This window comes from Notamacropus eugenii, chromosome 2 (genome assembly GCF_028372415.1).
Source record: "Notamacropus eugenii isolate mMacEug1 chromosome 2, mMacEug1.pri_v2, whole genome shotgun sequence".
In the NCBI taxonomy this organism is placed as follows: Eukaryota; Metazoa; Chordata; class Mammalia; order Diprotodontia; family Macropodidae; genus Notamacropus; species Notamacropus eugenii.
The window spans coordinates 326,161,283-326,177,917 of record NC_092873.1 but is presented as its reverse complement, the minus strand read 5'-3'; positions in this window follow the sequence as shown (position 1 = coordinate 326,177,917).

The following is a 16,635-nucleotide window of genomic DNA, read 5'->3' as shown; positions in this document are numbered from 1 at the left end:
CTGAAGTACTCAAGGAGGATGGTTCACTGCTGACTAGGGAGATCAGAGGATGTTTCACGGAGGAGGCAACACCTGAGTTGGACTTTGAAAGATAATAAGAATGTTAATGGACAAAGACAGGTATGTGTGGCAGTGGGAAGACTTTTCCAGATATGTTTAGTGTGACAAAAGCATGGGAGTGATGGAGGGCAGCATGATATAGGATAAAAGCTAGTCGTCCGATTTGGTTAGAGGCAGACTATAGAGTAAGGAGCTTGTATTTTATTCTACGGGGAGCTACTAAAGGATTTGGGCAGGAGAGTGATGTGGTCAGACCTATACATTAAGAGGATTGCTTTCACAGCTGTGTGAAGTATGAATTGGAGAGGGGAGAGATTAGAGTCAGGAAGGTCAGTTAGGAGACTATTTCAAGAGTAGTAGTGACAATAGAATTAGAAAGCAAGAGATAGATGTCAGAGATGTGGTAAGAATGGGATTGACAAAACTTGGCAACTAAGTGGGTAAATAGGAGAGGAGAGAAAGAAATTGCTTCCTAGTTTTAAGCCTGGGTAACTGGAAAAATAGTCATACTATCCCCTGAAATAGGGAAGTTAAAAGGAGAGACAAACTTTGGAGAAAGGATGGTGAGTTTGGTTTTAGATGTACTGAGTTTGAGTGCCAGAAAGCTAGCCAGGCAGTTAGAAATGCAGGCCTGGAGCTCAGGGATAGACAAGGGCTATATATACACATTTAGGAGTCTTTTGCACAGAGTGAATAACTGAAGGCATGTGGGTGGATAGATTTGCTAAAGGAGAGAATAGAGAAAGAAGAGGAGAGAGTCAAAAACAAAGACTTTGGAGATGCCCACAACTGGGAACTGAGAGGTTAAAGGAAGCAGTGAAGAAAAACTAAGAGGGATTTATCAAAGCAAAACAGGAGAGATTGTCATAGCCCAGAGAGGACAGGGTATGAAGGAAGATAGGGTGGTCAACAGGAGAATGAAAAATGAATGGATGATAAAGTTGTACCTAGCAATTCTGGTCCTGAAGTGAGAGCACAAAAGATGCTTAAATGAACTTTTTTTTCAGGTTCTTCATCTTTATTTTTAAAAATATTTCATTTCCATCAATTACAGATAAAAATAATTTTTAATGTTTTTTTTTCAAATTTTGAGTTCCAAATTCTCTCCCTTCTTTCCCCTCCACCACTGAGAGAGTGAGCAGTTTTACATAGGTTATACATATATAGTCATGCAAAACACATTTCCATGTAAGTCATGCTGTAAAAGAAAACATAAACCAAAATCTTGAAAAAGAAACACAAATGAACTTCTTAAAGACAAATTCATTTGGGAGCAAAAACTCCGACCTCAGGACTCAAGGGCTTATTGAGGGGAGACTGAGACCATGAGACACTTTCTTCCCATGTGGTTCATCAGTCAGGGACAAGAACAGAGAAGAGTGGCCTGGGAAGAAGCTCATCTAGGGGGATGGGAAGGAAATAGGTTATCTAAAAGCTTTCCATTTAAACTAATTATTCTTGCTAACTAGGCACTAAGCTCAGTTACTTCTTCCTTCTGAAGGAGTAGACTGTACTATCAGCACCCTCTTAATTTTATTTCCTAGCAAAGCAACAGTCACCTTGTCCTGTTGGAGAGAGAAAAGGTAGAATACTCTTTCTAGAAGTTTAACAGTCAACAGGAGGAAAGAGAAAGATTGATAACTTAAGTGGGTAGCAAATTGAAGAAAAAATGAATTCTGGAGATCTAAGCTTGCTAGTAAATACAAGGGAAAGAGAAATTGAAGATGAGAGTTGGGGGAAATGACCAATGAAGCAAGATTCTGAAGGAGTTGGAGGAGATGAAATTAAGGGTACAGGGAGAGAAACTCGCTTTCTCAAGGAGGACTATTTCAGCTATCCCCACCAGCCCCAAATGGCAAAAATTAGTGTCCATCTTGGTGATAACTTTCAATAATTCAATCTACTTCCTTACCAGGCATTGATTATCACCTAATTCCTCTGAGTACAGCATTAAGTATAATGACCATATCCATATCATGACCAAATCCACACCCATTCATCTCCATTAGAGAAGAGAAAGAATGCGAAACTTTTCTACAAGGTGGGCAAAACCCACATCTGTCTTCCCAGGATCCTAATCAGTCCTGTTAAAGGTTCTGCCCATCACTTTATACCTAATAGGATCTCAAATGAGGCTGATAATAATGTATTCTTCTTTATGTAATAGGGATCCTGGAGCTAGTTGTGCTCATTGGCCCCTTGCTGAGCATAACACACTTGTACTTTTGGAATAAAGCAATCCCTTATTGGTCCTGTGATTAGAGGCTATGTTTATTTAAGTAGTATTGGCAACCTGACCAGGAAGAACTGCCAATTCTATGGGATTTAAGGAACTAAGAGAGATGGTTTCTACCTTTTTTGAAAGTAACTCCTTTGAATGACAGAATGAGTTGTATATGATTGTGACAGAATACTATTGTGCCATAAGAAAAGATGAACAGGATGCTTTCAGAAAAACCTGGAAACATGTACACGAACTGATGCAAAGTGAAATGAACAGAACCAAGAGAATATTGTATATAGTAATAGCAATATTTTATGATGATCAGTTGTGAATGACTTAGCTCTCCTCTGCAATACAAAGATCTAAGACAATTCCAAAGGATTTATGATGAAAATTGTGATCCATCTCCACAGAAAGAACAGATGGAATCTGAATGCAGATTAAAGCACACTCTTTCTTTATTTTCTTTATTTTTATATCTGTATTTTGTTTCACAACATGACTAACGTGGAAATATATTTTGCATGACTGCACATGTACAACCTATATCAAATTTCTTGCCTTCTCAATGGGGAGGGAGAGGAAAAAGCAGGGAGAGAGAGAATTTGAAACTCAAAAATTTTGAAAAATCTCTTAATTGTTTTTACATGTAATTGGGGAAAAACAAAATATTAAATTAAAAGAAAAAAAGAAGTGACCCCTTTTGTTGAGCCATAATCAATACTTTCTCTCCCTTGGATTCCAGCTGAAGGAGAGAGAGGATATTTCTCTTCACCTGCCAGGGGTCATTGCAACTGGAGCACATGTGCCTCCATAAAAGAACATATGTTCACCTAGGTGAAGCTGAGACTGACCAGACTAAGCAGATTAGGCAGAGAAGTGGTGCAAAGTATAGAGGATACAAAATTTGGAAATCAGTTAGACCTAAGTTCAAACTCTGCTGTAAGCATTTATTGGCTAGGTGACCTTTGGCAAGTTATTTAATCTCTCTTATTCTCGGTTTCCTCATCTGTAAAATGGAGATTACAATTGTATTTACCCCCTATGTTTTATTGGGAGAATTAAATCAGATAATATGTAAAGTACTTTGTAAACCTTGTAGTATATATACATACATACATACATATATATATGTATATGTGAGAGAGAGAGAACTGCTACTACCACAACTGGACCTCAAGTCCCTGTCTGCTTCTTCTGCCATGCTTTATGTTTATTTACCTGGGTTCAGGTTACCAATCAAGAATCCCCAAAAGATGGACATTTCCCAGTCTTAGTTATTAACCTGTAAGTTTGAGAAATAGGTTCCTGAGTCAGGGATCCCTGTCCAGAAGAAAATGCTTCCTGAAACTATACTACTTCTTGAAAGAGACAAAGCAAGTGCTAAGATAATGGACCAAGAAATCTCAAATTTACCAGAAGATCTTGACTTGTGAGTTTTAAAGATAGCCCAGGTCAGAGGGAAAAGTGAAATATGTATTTTGTACTACCACAAAGTGTCTTTACTGTTTGAGAGAGTAAGTATAATAGGAGTCAGATTATTGTTTTATATTTTAAATATGTGTACGTGTGTTTGGGTGACACTGGATAGAATGCTGGAATTGAAGTTAGGAAGACTCAACTTTCTGATGTCAAATCTGGCCTCAGACACTTGCTATCTGTGTGACTCTGGGCGAGTCACTTAACCCTGTTTGCCTCAGTTTCCTCAGCTATAAAATAAGCTGGAAGAGGAAATGGAAAACCACTCCAGTATCTTTGACAAGAAAACCCCAAATGGGATCGCAAAGAGTCAAACATGGCTGAAAACTACTGAATGACAACAGCTGTGTTAAAACTTATTTTTTTAAAGCCTTTCTTTTGTAGAGGAGGAATCAAATAGCTGTCCTATACATTATATTTAATTTATATAATGAGTATCTTTTTTCTAGAAAGATCCTGTTAATCCATTTTAGAGGAGATTCTAGAAACGAACTGTATGTAAGCTTTATTTAAGGGATTTTCCCCAGACCTCTGATGTGGAGTACATAATGAGCCAGAGTGCAAGAAAACTGTGATTTCCGCCTTGGGTGTCCTAAGTATTTAACCCAATATGAATCCAGAGCAGGAACCCTTTGGGAATAAAGGAGTGACCCTGGACACTATATTTGAAGATATCACTAACCTATATATTACTGAGGCAACTAGGTGGCTCAGTGTATTGAACACTGGGGCTGAAGTTAAGAAAACCTGAGTTTACATCCAGCTTCAGACATGTACTAGCTGTGTGTCCCTGGATAAGTCACTTAATCTCTGTTTACCTCAGTTGTTTCAACTACAAAATGTGGATCATAGCAACACACTTACCTCACAGGGCTGTTGTGAGTGTCAAATGAGATAATATTTGTAAAGTACTTGGCACACTATCTGATACACAGTAGGTCCCATATAATGCTTATTTCTTTCTCTTCCCTTTCCATTTACCACCATTGTTAAGATAAAGTTTCATCCATTTGTGACAATTGAGGTATACTGAGTCATCCAACTGAATCTCACACTTAAAATTTATAATTCACATTTTTGTGATGGTTTTCTGGAGTTAAGATTAGAACAGGTGGTCTTGAAATAATTTTTCTCTGTGCAGTGCCACTATGACCTTGGCCTCATAAATATCAAGGAATAATCCACTGAATTCAACTGGCTCACAAAAATGCTAACAAAAAATATAGTGATTAAAAATTATAAAGAAGGGGAGAAACTCATTCCAGGGGATAGAACTGGTTTGGAAGTGACCCAGAAGTTCTGTCTGCCAGCGTACTGTGCCTTTGAGGTCTACAAAGAAGGAAGGTTGGAAGGACCCCATGTTGTTGGAACACAGTCCTATAATCTTGGTCTTGGTTTCCCAGAATGCTAAGGACTGAAAGAAGCAGACAATGGGAAATGAATCCAAGAGAGAGGTTGATGGGAAGAGCCAAAGTTTGGAGAGGGAGAAGAAAGAAGTCTCAATCAACAGAGCCTTTTTATCTGATTGACTCTGAAACTACAAGAGATTTCATGGTCATCTCCAGAGGTAGGTGTGAGAGAAATGGTCAGAACCAGGCAAAACACTTTAAGGCAGTACTACTGTTCACTTGGATACTTTAATCCACTGGCAATCCCCTTGTGAGAACTTCCTCCAATAATGCAGGTTGCAAACCATCCACAACATCTCATCTTGTGCAGCTTTCACCTATGTCCTCCAGTAAATTCTCCAAAACAGGTCAATCCAGAGTAATGGCCTTCATCCAATTCCTTGTCATTGCATGGATACCAATGTATCATATTGGCAGTCCACTGGTGTATTTCTCTTGCTATATCACCAGCCTACCTCAGAAGCCAATTATTCTTCAGATGTTCTCTGAAATATTGGCAAGCTGCCATCAATGACATCAGTGAGATTAGAAAACTTTATTTCTTCAGTGAAGTAGTCTGAAAAGACCAGGATGCAACTTTATTCATTTTATGCATCCCAATTTCACAGTTCTTGGAATTGCTTATCAAGGAAAGAGGAAAGGACTTCATGCCCCAATCCCTAACTCCTTTCAAATGATGCTTCCTTTCATACTCCCTAATCTATGTTGAGTTAAGTGACTTACAGACAAAAGAGGGCAGAAGTCATTACATTTTTCTATTTACACCTTTATTCTCGGAGAAAGTCACTTCTACACACGGAATTTTTTGTATTTATAAAGATATTCTGATTCCCCCATTTACCAAGTCATCCACAAATCTACCCCTTCCAAATGGGGCACAGAATAGTCTATATTCTTGGAAGACCTGTATTATGCCATTCAGTAGTCTCTCCCCATATATCTATTATAGCTATGGCTCTAATGCCCGATCCATCTTAGTTCAGGTTCAGTACTGGGATAGAATGAAGCATTCATAAGTCACTGAACATTTAACAAAGAAAGTTTATTTTTCTCCCTCAAAACAGCAAGAATATTCAACAAGGAAACAATGGTACTTAGCTTTTCAGGCCATGAGGGTTCCCTCATCTCCAAAAATGTGTCTGGTCAGTAAGTCAGTAGGATATAGCGACTTGTGTGGTCTCCACGAAGTCTGAGAGACCTAGATTACAAGTGGCTGGGACTTTTTATACCTATCTACCAGGAATCTGCATCAGGGAACCTGGGGTCAATCAAGGTTTGTGTGGAAAAGATGCTTTGTCAGAGAAGCCTTAAAGAAGTTGTGTCAGGAGCAGAAGCCACAGAACAACAGAGCAGATGAGATTTCAGTTTCAGAGAGCCCTGAAAAACTGACGAAAGGTCTGTCACAACCCGGACCCGGAGCCCAACCCAGCCCTGCCTTGGCTGCACGGCACCAAGAGGAGAAGATCCAAGCAGGCTTCAGGGACAGAATCTCCAGCGGTGGTGTGGGTCCCTCCACCCACGGGAACCGGGGGTGAGTAAGAGAGTCTTTTTGGCTTGCCAGGAGTGGAGCGAGGTGTCTCCATAACTCAGGCCTCCTTGGGAGGCAGCAGCAAAGGTGGCAGCAGACAGGGGTTCTCAAAGCAGGCAGGAGCTAGGATCCATTGTTGAAGGTCTCTGCATAAACCCCCTGAGGGAACTGAGCCCTGTGAGGCTGCCCTGCCCCCACCTGAGCACCTGAACTTAATCTCACACTGAATAGCAGCCCTGCCCCCACCCAAAACCCTGAGCCTGGGAAGCAGCATTTGAATCTCAGACCCCAAGCACTGGCTGGGCGGATCTGGAGGCGAGGTGGGGGTGGAAAGAAAACTCAGAAGTCAAGTCACTGGCTGGGAAAATGTCCAGAAAAGGGGAAAAAAATAAGACTATAGAAGGTTACTTTCTTGGTGAACAGGTATTTCCTCCCTTCCTTTCTGATGAGGAAGAACAATGCTTACCATCAGGGAAAGACATAGAAATCAAAGCTTCTGTATCCCAGCCCACCCAATGGGCTGAGGCCATGGAAGAGCTCAAAAAGGATTTTGAAAATCAAGTTAGAGAGGTGGAGGAAAAACTGGGAAGAGAAATGAGAGAGATGCAAGTAAAGTATGAAAAGCAGAATTACCAAAAAATGCTGAAGAAAATAACACCTTGAAAAATAGGCTAACTCAATTGGCAAAAGAGGTTCAAAAAGCCAATGAGGAGAAGAATGCTTTCAAAAGCAGAATTAGCCAAACGGAAAAGGAGGTTCAAAAGCTCACTGAAGAAAATAGTTCTTTCAAAATTAGAATGGAACAGATGGAGGCTAATGACTTTATGAGAAACCAAGAAATCACAAAACAAAACCAAAAGAATGAAAAAATGGAAGATAATGTGAAATATCTCATTGGAAAAACAACTGACCTAGAAAATAGATCCAGGAGAGACAATTTAAAAATTATGGGTCTACCTGAAAGCCATGATCAAAAATGGAGCCTAGGCATCATTTTTCATGAAATTATCAAGGCAAACTGCTCTGACATTCTAGAACTAGAGGGCAAAATAAATATTGAAAGAATCCACTGATCACCACCTGAAAAAGATCCAAAAAGAGAAACTCCTAGGAACATTGTGGCCAAATTCCAGAATTCCCAGGTCAAGGAGAAAATATTGCAAGCAGCTAGAAAGAAACAATTCAAGTATTGTGGAAATATAATCAGGATAACACAAGATCTAGCAGCTTCTACATTAAGAGATCAAAGAGCGTGGAATATGATATTCCAGAAGTCAAAGGAACTAGGACTAAAACCAAGAATCACCTACCCAGCAAAACTGAGTATAATACTTCAGGGGAAAAAAATGGTCTTTCAATGAAATTGGGGACTTTCAAGCATTCTTGATGAAAAGACCAGAGCTGAAAAGAAAATTTGACTTTCAAACACAAGAATGAAGAGAAGCATGAAAAGGTAAACAGCAAAGAGAAGTCATAGGGGACTTACTAAAGTTGAACTGTTTACATTCCTACATGGAAAGACAATATTTGTAACTCTTGAAACTTTTTTCAGTATCTGGGTAGTGGGTGGGATTACACACACACACACACACACACACACACACACACACGCACGCACGCACATGCACACACACACAGAGACAGAATGCACAGAGTGAATCGAAGAGGATGGGATCATATCTTAAAAAAATGAAATTAAGCAGTGAGAGAGAAATATATTGGGAGGAGAAAGGGAGAAATGCAATGGGGTAAATTATCTCTCATAAAAGAGGCAAGCAAAAGACTTTTTAGTGGAAGGAAAAAGAGAGGAGGTGAGAGAAAAACATGAAGTTTACTCTCATCACATTCCACTAAAGGAAGGAATAAAATGCACACTCATTTTGGTATGAAAACATATCTTACAATACAAGAAAGTGGGGGAAAAGGGGATAAGCAGGGTGGGAGGGATGATGGAAGGGAGGGCATTGGGAGGAGGGAGCAATTTGAGGTCAACACTCATGGGGAGGGACAGGATCAAAAGAGAAAATAGAAGCAATGGGGGGCAGGATAGGATGGAGAGAAATATAGTTAGTCTTATACAACATGACTACTATGGAAGTCATTTGCAAAACTACACAGACATGGCCTATATTGAATTGCTTGCCTTCCAAAGGGAAGGGGTGGGGAGGGAGGGATGAAGAGAAGTTGGAACTTAAAGTTTTAGGAACAACTGTCGAGTACTGTTCTTGCTACTAGGAAATAAGAAATACAAGTAAAGGGGCATAGAAAGTTATTTGGCCCTACAGGACAAAAGAGAAGAAGGGGACAAGGGCAGAGAGGGATGATAGAAGAGAGGGCAGATTGGTGATAGGGGCAATTAGAATGCTCGGTGTTTTGGGGTGAGGGGAGGGGACAAATGGGGAGAAAATTTGGAATCCAAAATTTTGTGAAAATGAATGTTAAAAGTTAAATAAATAAATTAAAAAAAAAAGAAGTTGTGTCAGGAAAATACTGGTCCTATGATAAGGCCCCTTTGATCTGTTGTGTCCATGTTCATAAAGACCAGATTCTGTGGAATCTTTGGCAAGCACCCAAGGATGCCATACCAAACAATCATTAAGGTTATGGAGATATAAGCTCCCCAAAGTTGACCTTTTCTATATTACTTTTGAAAAACAGTCACTTACCTGTCTTTGGAACCTAGTTGCTACTGAATGAATATATGACACAGGGTCAAATAATTATCTTGCATATTATGAGTAGGATAATGCGAGATGACCTCTAAGAAGTTGGGTAGAACACAGAAGACCCCTATTGTTGAATACAAATTCTATATTCAAAGTAATGCTCAACAAGTTCTCCCAGGTATTAATGGCCTTCAGAAACATTGTCACTCTGCTAGAGGCCCTGACATCTTGCATCTTTATTCTGATGGACCTCCACCTATAAGGAAGGACCTGGCTTTTGAGGAATACCACTTTGCCTAGTGCACAGCAGCCTCCCACTATAAAAGGCATGTGAAACTGGAATTCATTGACCTTTAGTCCGCTAAAGGGTGATATTGTGAGGGATGGGGTCTTGAGAAGTCCTACTGGTGGGCTAAGTTATAAACCTCATAGCTAGTGAGTCAAAGAGCCTGGATAATTGGGTCAGATAAATCTTCATCTACACTGATTCTGAGATGGTTTCAAGGTCTGATCCAATGGCCTGAGGCTTGGAGATAATAATACTAGACAATTGAAAGCTCTTTCTTTTGGGGTCAGAAAGAATTTTGCTAATGCCTCCAACAGCATACCATTATCAGTAAGGCATGTCAATATCACTCAGAGAAAATTCTAGGCATTCTATTAAACTAAACAACTGGGTTGAAGTTATGAAAATAATAGAAGATAGGGAATGGCTCCATAGCCAATGTGAAAAATGAGTAGAATGATGTCATACTGTGCTGTGGGACATTATTGTTGATGTTGTGTTTGTCCGTCGTTCTGGAAGAGGATCGTGACATCAAGACACTATAATCCTCCTAGCCAAGGATGAGGCTGCTTACTTCCTTCTGTCCAACAGGGCTCCTCATCCCAAGCTTTTGTTCTAATATCTTTCATGGTATTTGACCTGTTCCCAACTAACTAAGAGGTATGCCTCTGCTAAATAACAGTTTTGTCGTTATGTTCCTAACTATTGGAGTTGTGTGACATGTATCCCAGAAGCCATATCCATGACAATTCAATACCGCCCTGCAAAGGAGGAGAGCTCTCAGGTCCAGCAGTTTCTCAGACCCAACCTCCAGGAAGCTTTTCACAATAAAGATGGGCTGTCTTTAGACAATGGTAGTTGACTGTTTCCAGCTCTTCCTTATTCTGTCCCTGGCTCAGAGTCTCCCTGACCTTGAGGTCATTACTCTCTCCTACCAAAACCCTAGGGATATAACTCAGGTATCCTTCAATTGGAATGCCTCTTTTCCCCCTTTAGATGGTTTGGAGAATTTCTTTCCAGTGGACTGGAATGGTAGTATTGAGAGTGCCTTTCTTTCTCATGCCAGGGGAAAGGAGAGGCCATCTCTGTATAACTGTAGTGAATAGGTATTTTTTTGAGGGAAAAAAAGTAGATCCTCTAATTAGCCTGGTTGTATCAGTTTCCTCAGTTTCTGGATAAAGGTGAGGGAGAGTTCTTACCTAGTTCTTGTGAAAGAAAGGGAATGTCCCTCAGGAGAGGCTTCTAAAGGAACAGAGATTTAGTATTCTCCACCCACCATGAGGCTCCTGGTGGGAGGCCAGGGAACATAAAAGGGGTAGTGGTAAGGGAAAGTCTTAATATTAATACTGGCACTGGGACAGGTCCAATCTATTTTATTGAAGATGACCCTGGCCCATGATGCAAATTGGTGACTATGCCAGAAGTGACATCATCTGTGCTGTGGCCTTGATATATCCTGAATTTTTCTGGGGACGAATTTGCTTAATGTCACTCCTTTACAAAGAGAGATCCACTGTGAAATTCAAAGATTTGACATTATCCACTGTAGGGACTACATCATTGAGATACAGGATTTGGCTATTCAGACAGGAAAGGCAAAGCCTGAGATTTCTAATCTTCATTTTTTTGCATATTTGTCCTTTTATTCAGGGGACTCATATTTCTGGTCATTTTTATTGCTGTCTTCCTGAGTTCTAAGCTCTTTTTCCAGTGCTACCTACATACCAGGCTTCATGAGACTCCAAAATTAGTATCGTCAAGTAAACAGCACTAAAACTGATGGTATGTGGTAGTAAGTTCTCTAGAAGAGAAGTGTCAAACGTATAGTCTGCAGGCAACAAGCAGCTTGTAAAACTTCTGAATAGAACCCAAACCAAATTAAAACTTGACTGGGAAATATTTACCAAAATAAATAAAAATGCAGCACAACACAGATAATGTTAATTTATGGTTTTCTAAGTCAATATGCAGCCCACAGGGATCCATTTCTATTTGAATTTGATACCACTGCTCTAGAAGACCATTATGACCTTACCACCAAGAGATTGGGTATAACAGGAGTATTACTAGATCAATATTGTATCCTTGCTTTGGCAAAATAAGCCTCCTCTTGTTAAGAAGTATTTAGAAATACCTCAAAAGTGTATATTGTATTTTTTATCCATAAGGCAAAGAAAATAGATATAGTATGGAAATTTTTATTTCAAGATAAAATGATATTTGCTGACAGTTATTTGTATTTAAAGTGAATTTGCACAGATTGGAGAAAGAAAATATTTATTGTCAAATATATTTCCTTGTAATCACTAATTTAGGAATCACATTTTTATGATCATACTTTTTGCTGTGCATTTGCTGTAAAGTTGTTTTTTATTTTGTTTTTATTTTTTGTTCAAAGTGAAGCCTACATCTGTGGTCCAGCTAAGGTACTGTAATGTTAACAAATGTGGCACATTTTGGCTAGAAGAGCATCTGTGTCTTAAACCAGGGTTGTAATTTTCAGTTTGCTACTTGGACAATCTCTAGTAAACTCTTCACTTGCCTTGGTGTGTTCAGGGAAGACTAGTACCTTTTTGGTTCTAAAAGTTCTCTATGGTTCTGACAAATAGGTCCAACTATGCTACACTTTTGCTTTGCAAGTCTCAAGGAAATTCCAAGAGATGTAAAATAATTGCCTTAGGTTATATTGTAACCTTTGATTAAATAGTAAGTTCATGAGCTTCAATACTCCATTGGTAGGCATACTGTTCTCTTTGATCCCATATTGTATTTTCCCAACTAAGAGAATCTGTCGCACAGGTTTTTGTTTTTGGTGTTTACTGTCATCTAAAATTTCAGGTCAAATTTGTCTGGCTTGTTTGACATATATTGGATAAATTTACATTGTGCCTTGCAAGGCAGCAGCAATGGCTCATCAGCCATTATGTATACATAGAGAATAGATGTTGTTGTTGACTTGTTTCAGTCATGTCCAACTCTTCATGATCCCATTTTGGGGTTTTCTTTGCAAAGACACTGGAGTGTTTTGTCATTTCCTTCTCCAGCCCATTTTACAGATGAGGAAACTGTTACACAGCTAGTAAGTGTCTGAGGATGGATTTGAACTCAGGAAGATGAATCTTCCTGACTCCAGGCCTGACATTCTATGTACTATGGTGCCACCTACCTGCCTTCTGACAATTTTCAATTAAATGATTATGCAGCAAAGATGCTAGAAAAAACTTGTTCTAAGATAGATTTTGCTACTTTTCAGTTTTCAGGTCAAAGGGAAGGTATAGCTAGGAAATGATTACATGACATAGTTTTATTGAATGAAGGACACACCCAGATGCTAGTCTACATGTTTTTTATGGGTAGATTTCTTTCACCAACACCATCACAAGCAACAATAAAACCAATACATTTTTCTAAATTATCTAAAGTAATAGACCAGTTAGCATTGCTTGTTGCTTGTTGGCCCTCAGAATTTGTACATTTTTGAACAATTCTAAACACTGACTCATTAAATAAAATTTTTTTTTAAAAAAAGGAATAGGACTTTGCTTGACAGCATGGGTTGTAAGGTCAGAGTCACATGTAATACCGAGCTGTTACAAGCATCCTCACATTGCTTAAGAAACAAAAGCTATCAGCAAGAATTATCTTTACATTTGAAACACTGTGGGTCTTCATTTCTCTTACTGTGAACTGGGTCCAACAAGGACCATGTTGCTCATTATCTTTTAGATTATCATATGGTCAGAGGAGGAATACTCTTTACCTGCCTTACTCTCTGCAAATGTAGCATTTATGTCATTGAATTAATTATCTAAAATTCACCACTGGATAAGTTGGATGAGGTATTTTTTATTAGTTCTAAAATCTGTTCATCAGAGAGTCTCTTGGACATTTTATCAATAAGAACACAAATAAGACTAAATTATTCTGAAGTAGCAGAAAATAAAATAAATAAATTTGCAAAATAGTAGGTGTTACATGAGAAGATAAAATTATGTTTTACTCTTTAACTACATCGTTCACCAAGTTTTATAAATATTTAATGAATTCTACCAGTGCTCCAAAGGGAAAAGACTAATATGAAGCAAAAGAATGACCAGTGTAAGGAAATGTAGGAACATTTCCTCTTATTTACAACAAAAGCACAAAATGCTTGAGCATATGAGCCATTTCTCAGCAGTATTGCTACTGGATCTATATCCCAAAAAAAGATTTTTTTAAAAAAAGAAGGACTTGTATGTACACAAATATTTATAGAATTATTTTAGTGGTAGCAAAAGAATTGGGAATTTAGAGGGTGCCCACCAGTCAGGGAATGGCTGAACAAGTTGTGATATATGATTGTGATGTGTACTATTGTGCAATTAGAAATGAGGAGTAGTATGCTTTTGGAGAAACCAGGAAAGACTTACATGAACTGAAACAAAGTGAAATGAGTAGAACCGGGAGAACATTGTACGCAGTGTTCGCAACATTGCACAATGATCAACTAAAAACTTAGCTATTCACAGCAATACAATGATCTGAGACAATTCCAAAGATCTCATAATGAAAAATGCTATCTGAATACAGATTGAAGCATATTTTTCAATACTTTTTTAGTCTGTGTTTTCTTTTACAACATGACTAGGAAATGTGTTTTGTATGACCACATATATATAACCTATATCAAAGTGGTTGCCTTCTCAATACGAGAAGAGGGGAGAGGAGAGGGAGGGAGGGAGAAAATTTGAAACTCAAAATTCTAAAAAATCAATGTCTAAAATTGTTTTTTGCATGTAATTTGGGAAAAAATAAAATATCAAATAAAAAATACATAAGGTAATTTGATGCATCTGGTCCTCATAGGTAGAACCCCATGATGAATTTCATTTGTTCTCTCAATGCTAAGGAATATTGATAGAAAAAGATATGGTAAAAGTCAGAGTAGAAATACCTAAGCCTTTCCAAGTTTCTAAAGAGAGTTTTGCATCAAGTGATGCACTTGGCACTTCTTGTGTTTAGATGAGCCATAAGTGTCTCATTTTATTCCAGTCCTGAGCCTGAACTGCAGACTAGATCAGATCAATCATAGCCTATGACACAAAGCCATGGAGGAGCCCTTGGATTGAGCAGAAAAGTTCCTTGTTCAAATTTCCCGAACAAAAAAGGAGCTGGAGCTGAAGAACAACAAGGGACAGGGCCATTGTGTGTAGGAACAAGGCTGGACCTTACTCTTCTAGTACTATGAGTTCCCATGAACCTGGGTTCAACAAGTTCATGCGTCATAAAGTTTGGAGAAAGGGATATTGTTAGTAACTCTGAGTGTTTTCCTTTTGTCAGGGTAGGGTGGGGATGGCAATAAAAATCTAGAGATAGACTCTATAAGTCTAGAAAACTACCTACAGTGCTATATGAATTACATGGAGTGTACATATAAATAATAATTTTGATATGATTTCCTTTTTTAATGACAGTGGTTATGCATATATGTCTAATAATGCTAGGCTGACTCAGAATGTCTGATCTAGACCAGATGAAATTAAATTGACCTGGTTTCTCCAGAACTTCCCCAACTTTAATTAGTTCACTATCAGTTAAATGCTAGATTTTGTGCCATACACAATGCATTTCTTGTTTTTTCTGTTTTATTTTTAATTCTGTGGGTTTTAAGAATGTATAATGCTCCAAGATAATGTGCAAAAGTTGTAACTCTTAAAGAGGACACTTCAATACAGATTACAGATGTCACAGCAGCTATTGGATATGTTTCTCAATTTAAACCCCATTGAAAAACCTATAGGCTAAGATCAAGGTTAAACTTGAAAAAAAATGGACAGTTCTTCAAAGATATATTCAATATTCAATGTGATAAAAATGTAGTTTCATAATGAAACATTAAAGAATATGTATCAAATCTTGTGAACACAATGTCAAACAAGTAACTGCAGAAAAAGAAAGATATATTGTAAATTAAAAGTTTATAGATGTAAAAAGTTATAAGGTGTTTTTAATTCTATAAATTTAATTACTTTATTTTGCTTCAAATAATTTGCAAACTATTATAGGCTCATGAGATATGGGATTCAATAGAGGGACAGATTACTTGGTTCTTTACTTTACCTTTTTGAGGGATCATCAGGGGAGTATTGTAAATCTGGAAGACTGTGTAGATCTCTGAAGAGGCAGAAACTCACTAAGGAAGAAAGGAAAGCTAGCAAGAGATCTGATGTGAGTCCTTACATCTTAAAAACTGGGTTAAAGTCTGTCCTATATTTCAAGTATTTCTAGCCTGAATGCTTGAACAGATATGTGTATATGTATGGAAAGAGAGGAAGAAGGAGAGAGATCCAAGAATGTTTTTCCTTTTTTATGGAGACTAGATGTGGGATAAATTCTGAAATTCTCTGAGGCAAACTCTACGTGAGAACTCAAATCAAAAAAGAGCTTTTATTGTATAATGGAAGTTAGTGACTTGTGCAACACTATCAGTTTGCTAAAATGACATTATCCATGTAAAAACTACTAAGTACTTCCAGGAAATGGGAGAACTGGAGTGGATGCAGATGTTTTGTATTGGCTAACTACATGATTATTATCAGCCTTTTTCCAATAGCTCTGTAACCAGAATTATTGACATCTTCATAACAGCTTAATTCAATACTTGCTGGAGCTTTTGGCTGCATTGGAATCTAAAGTTAAAAATGACTCTTCACTCTGAGCCACTGAAACCATGTAACCTGATGGAAGGGCTTCCCCGCTCCTTCCCATCCTCCCATCCACTTAGACCATGGGGCTTCAAGAAATGATTCTGGGTTTTTGGCCTTTTTGTTCATTTTGTTCTAGGTACAGGGAGTGGGGTATTTGATATGCCTAAGAACATAAGACATGGGGTACAGAAGACTAAAAATCTAGGTCAGAAGTCACACACATTTAGGAGCATGTCTCCAAGAATCCAGTCCAGCAGAATCCAACATTGCCAACACCAGACTTGAACTTGGTGGAAC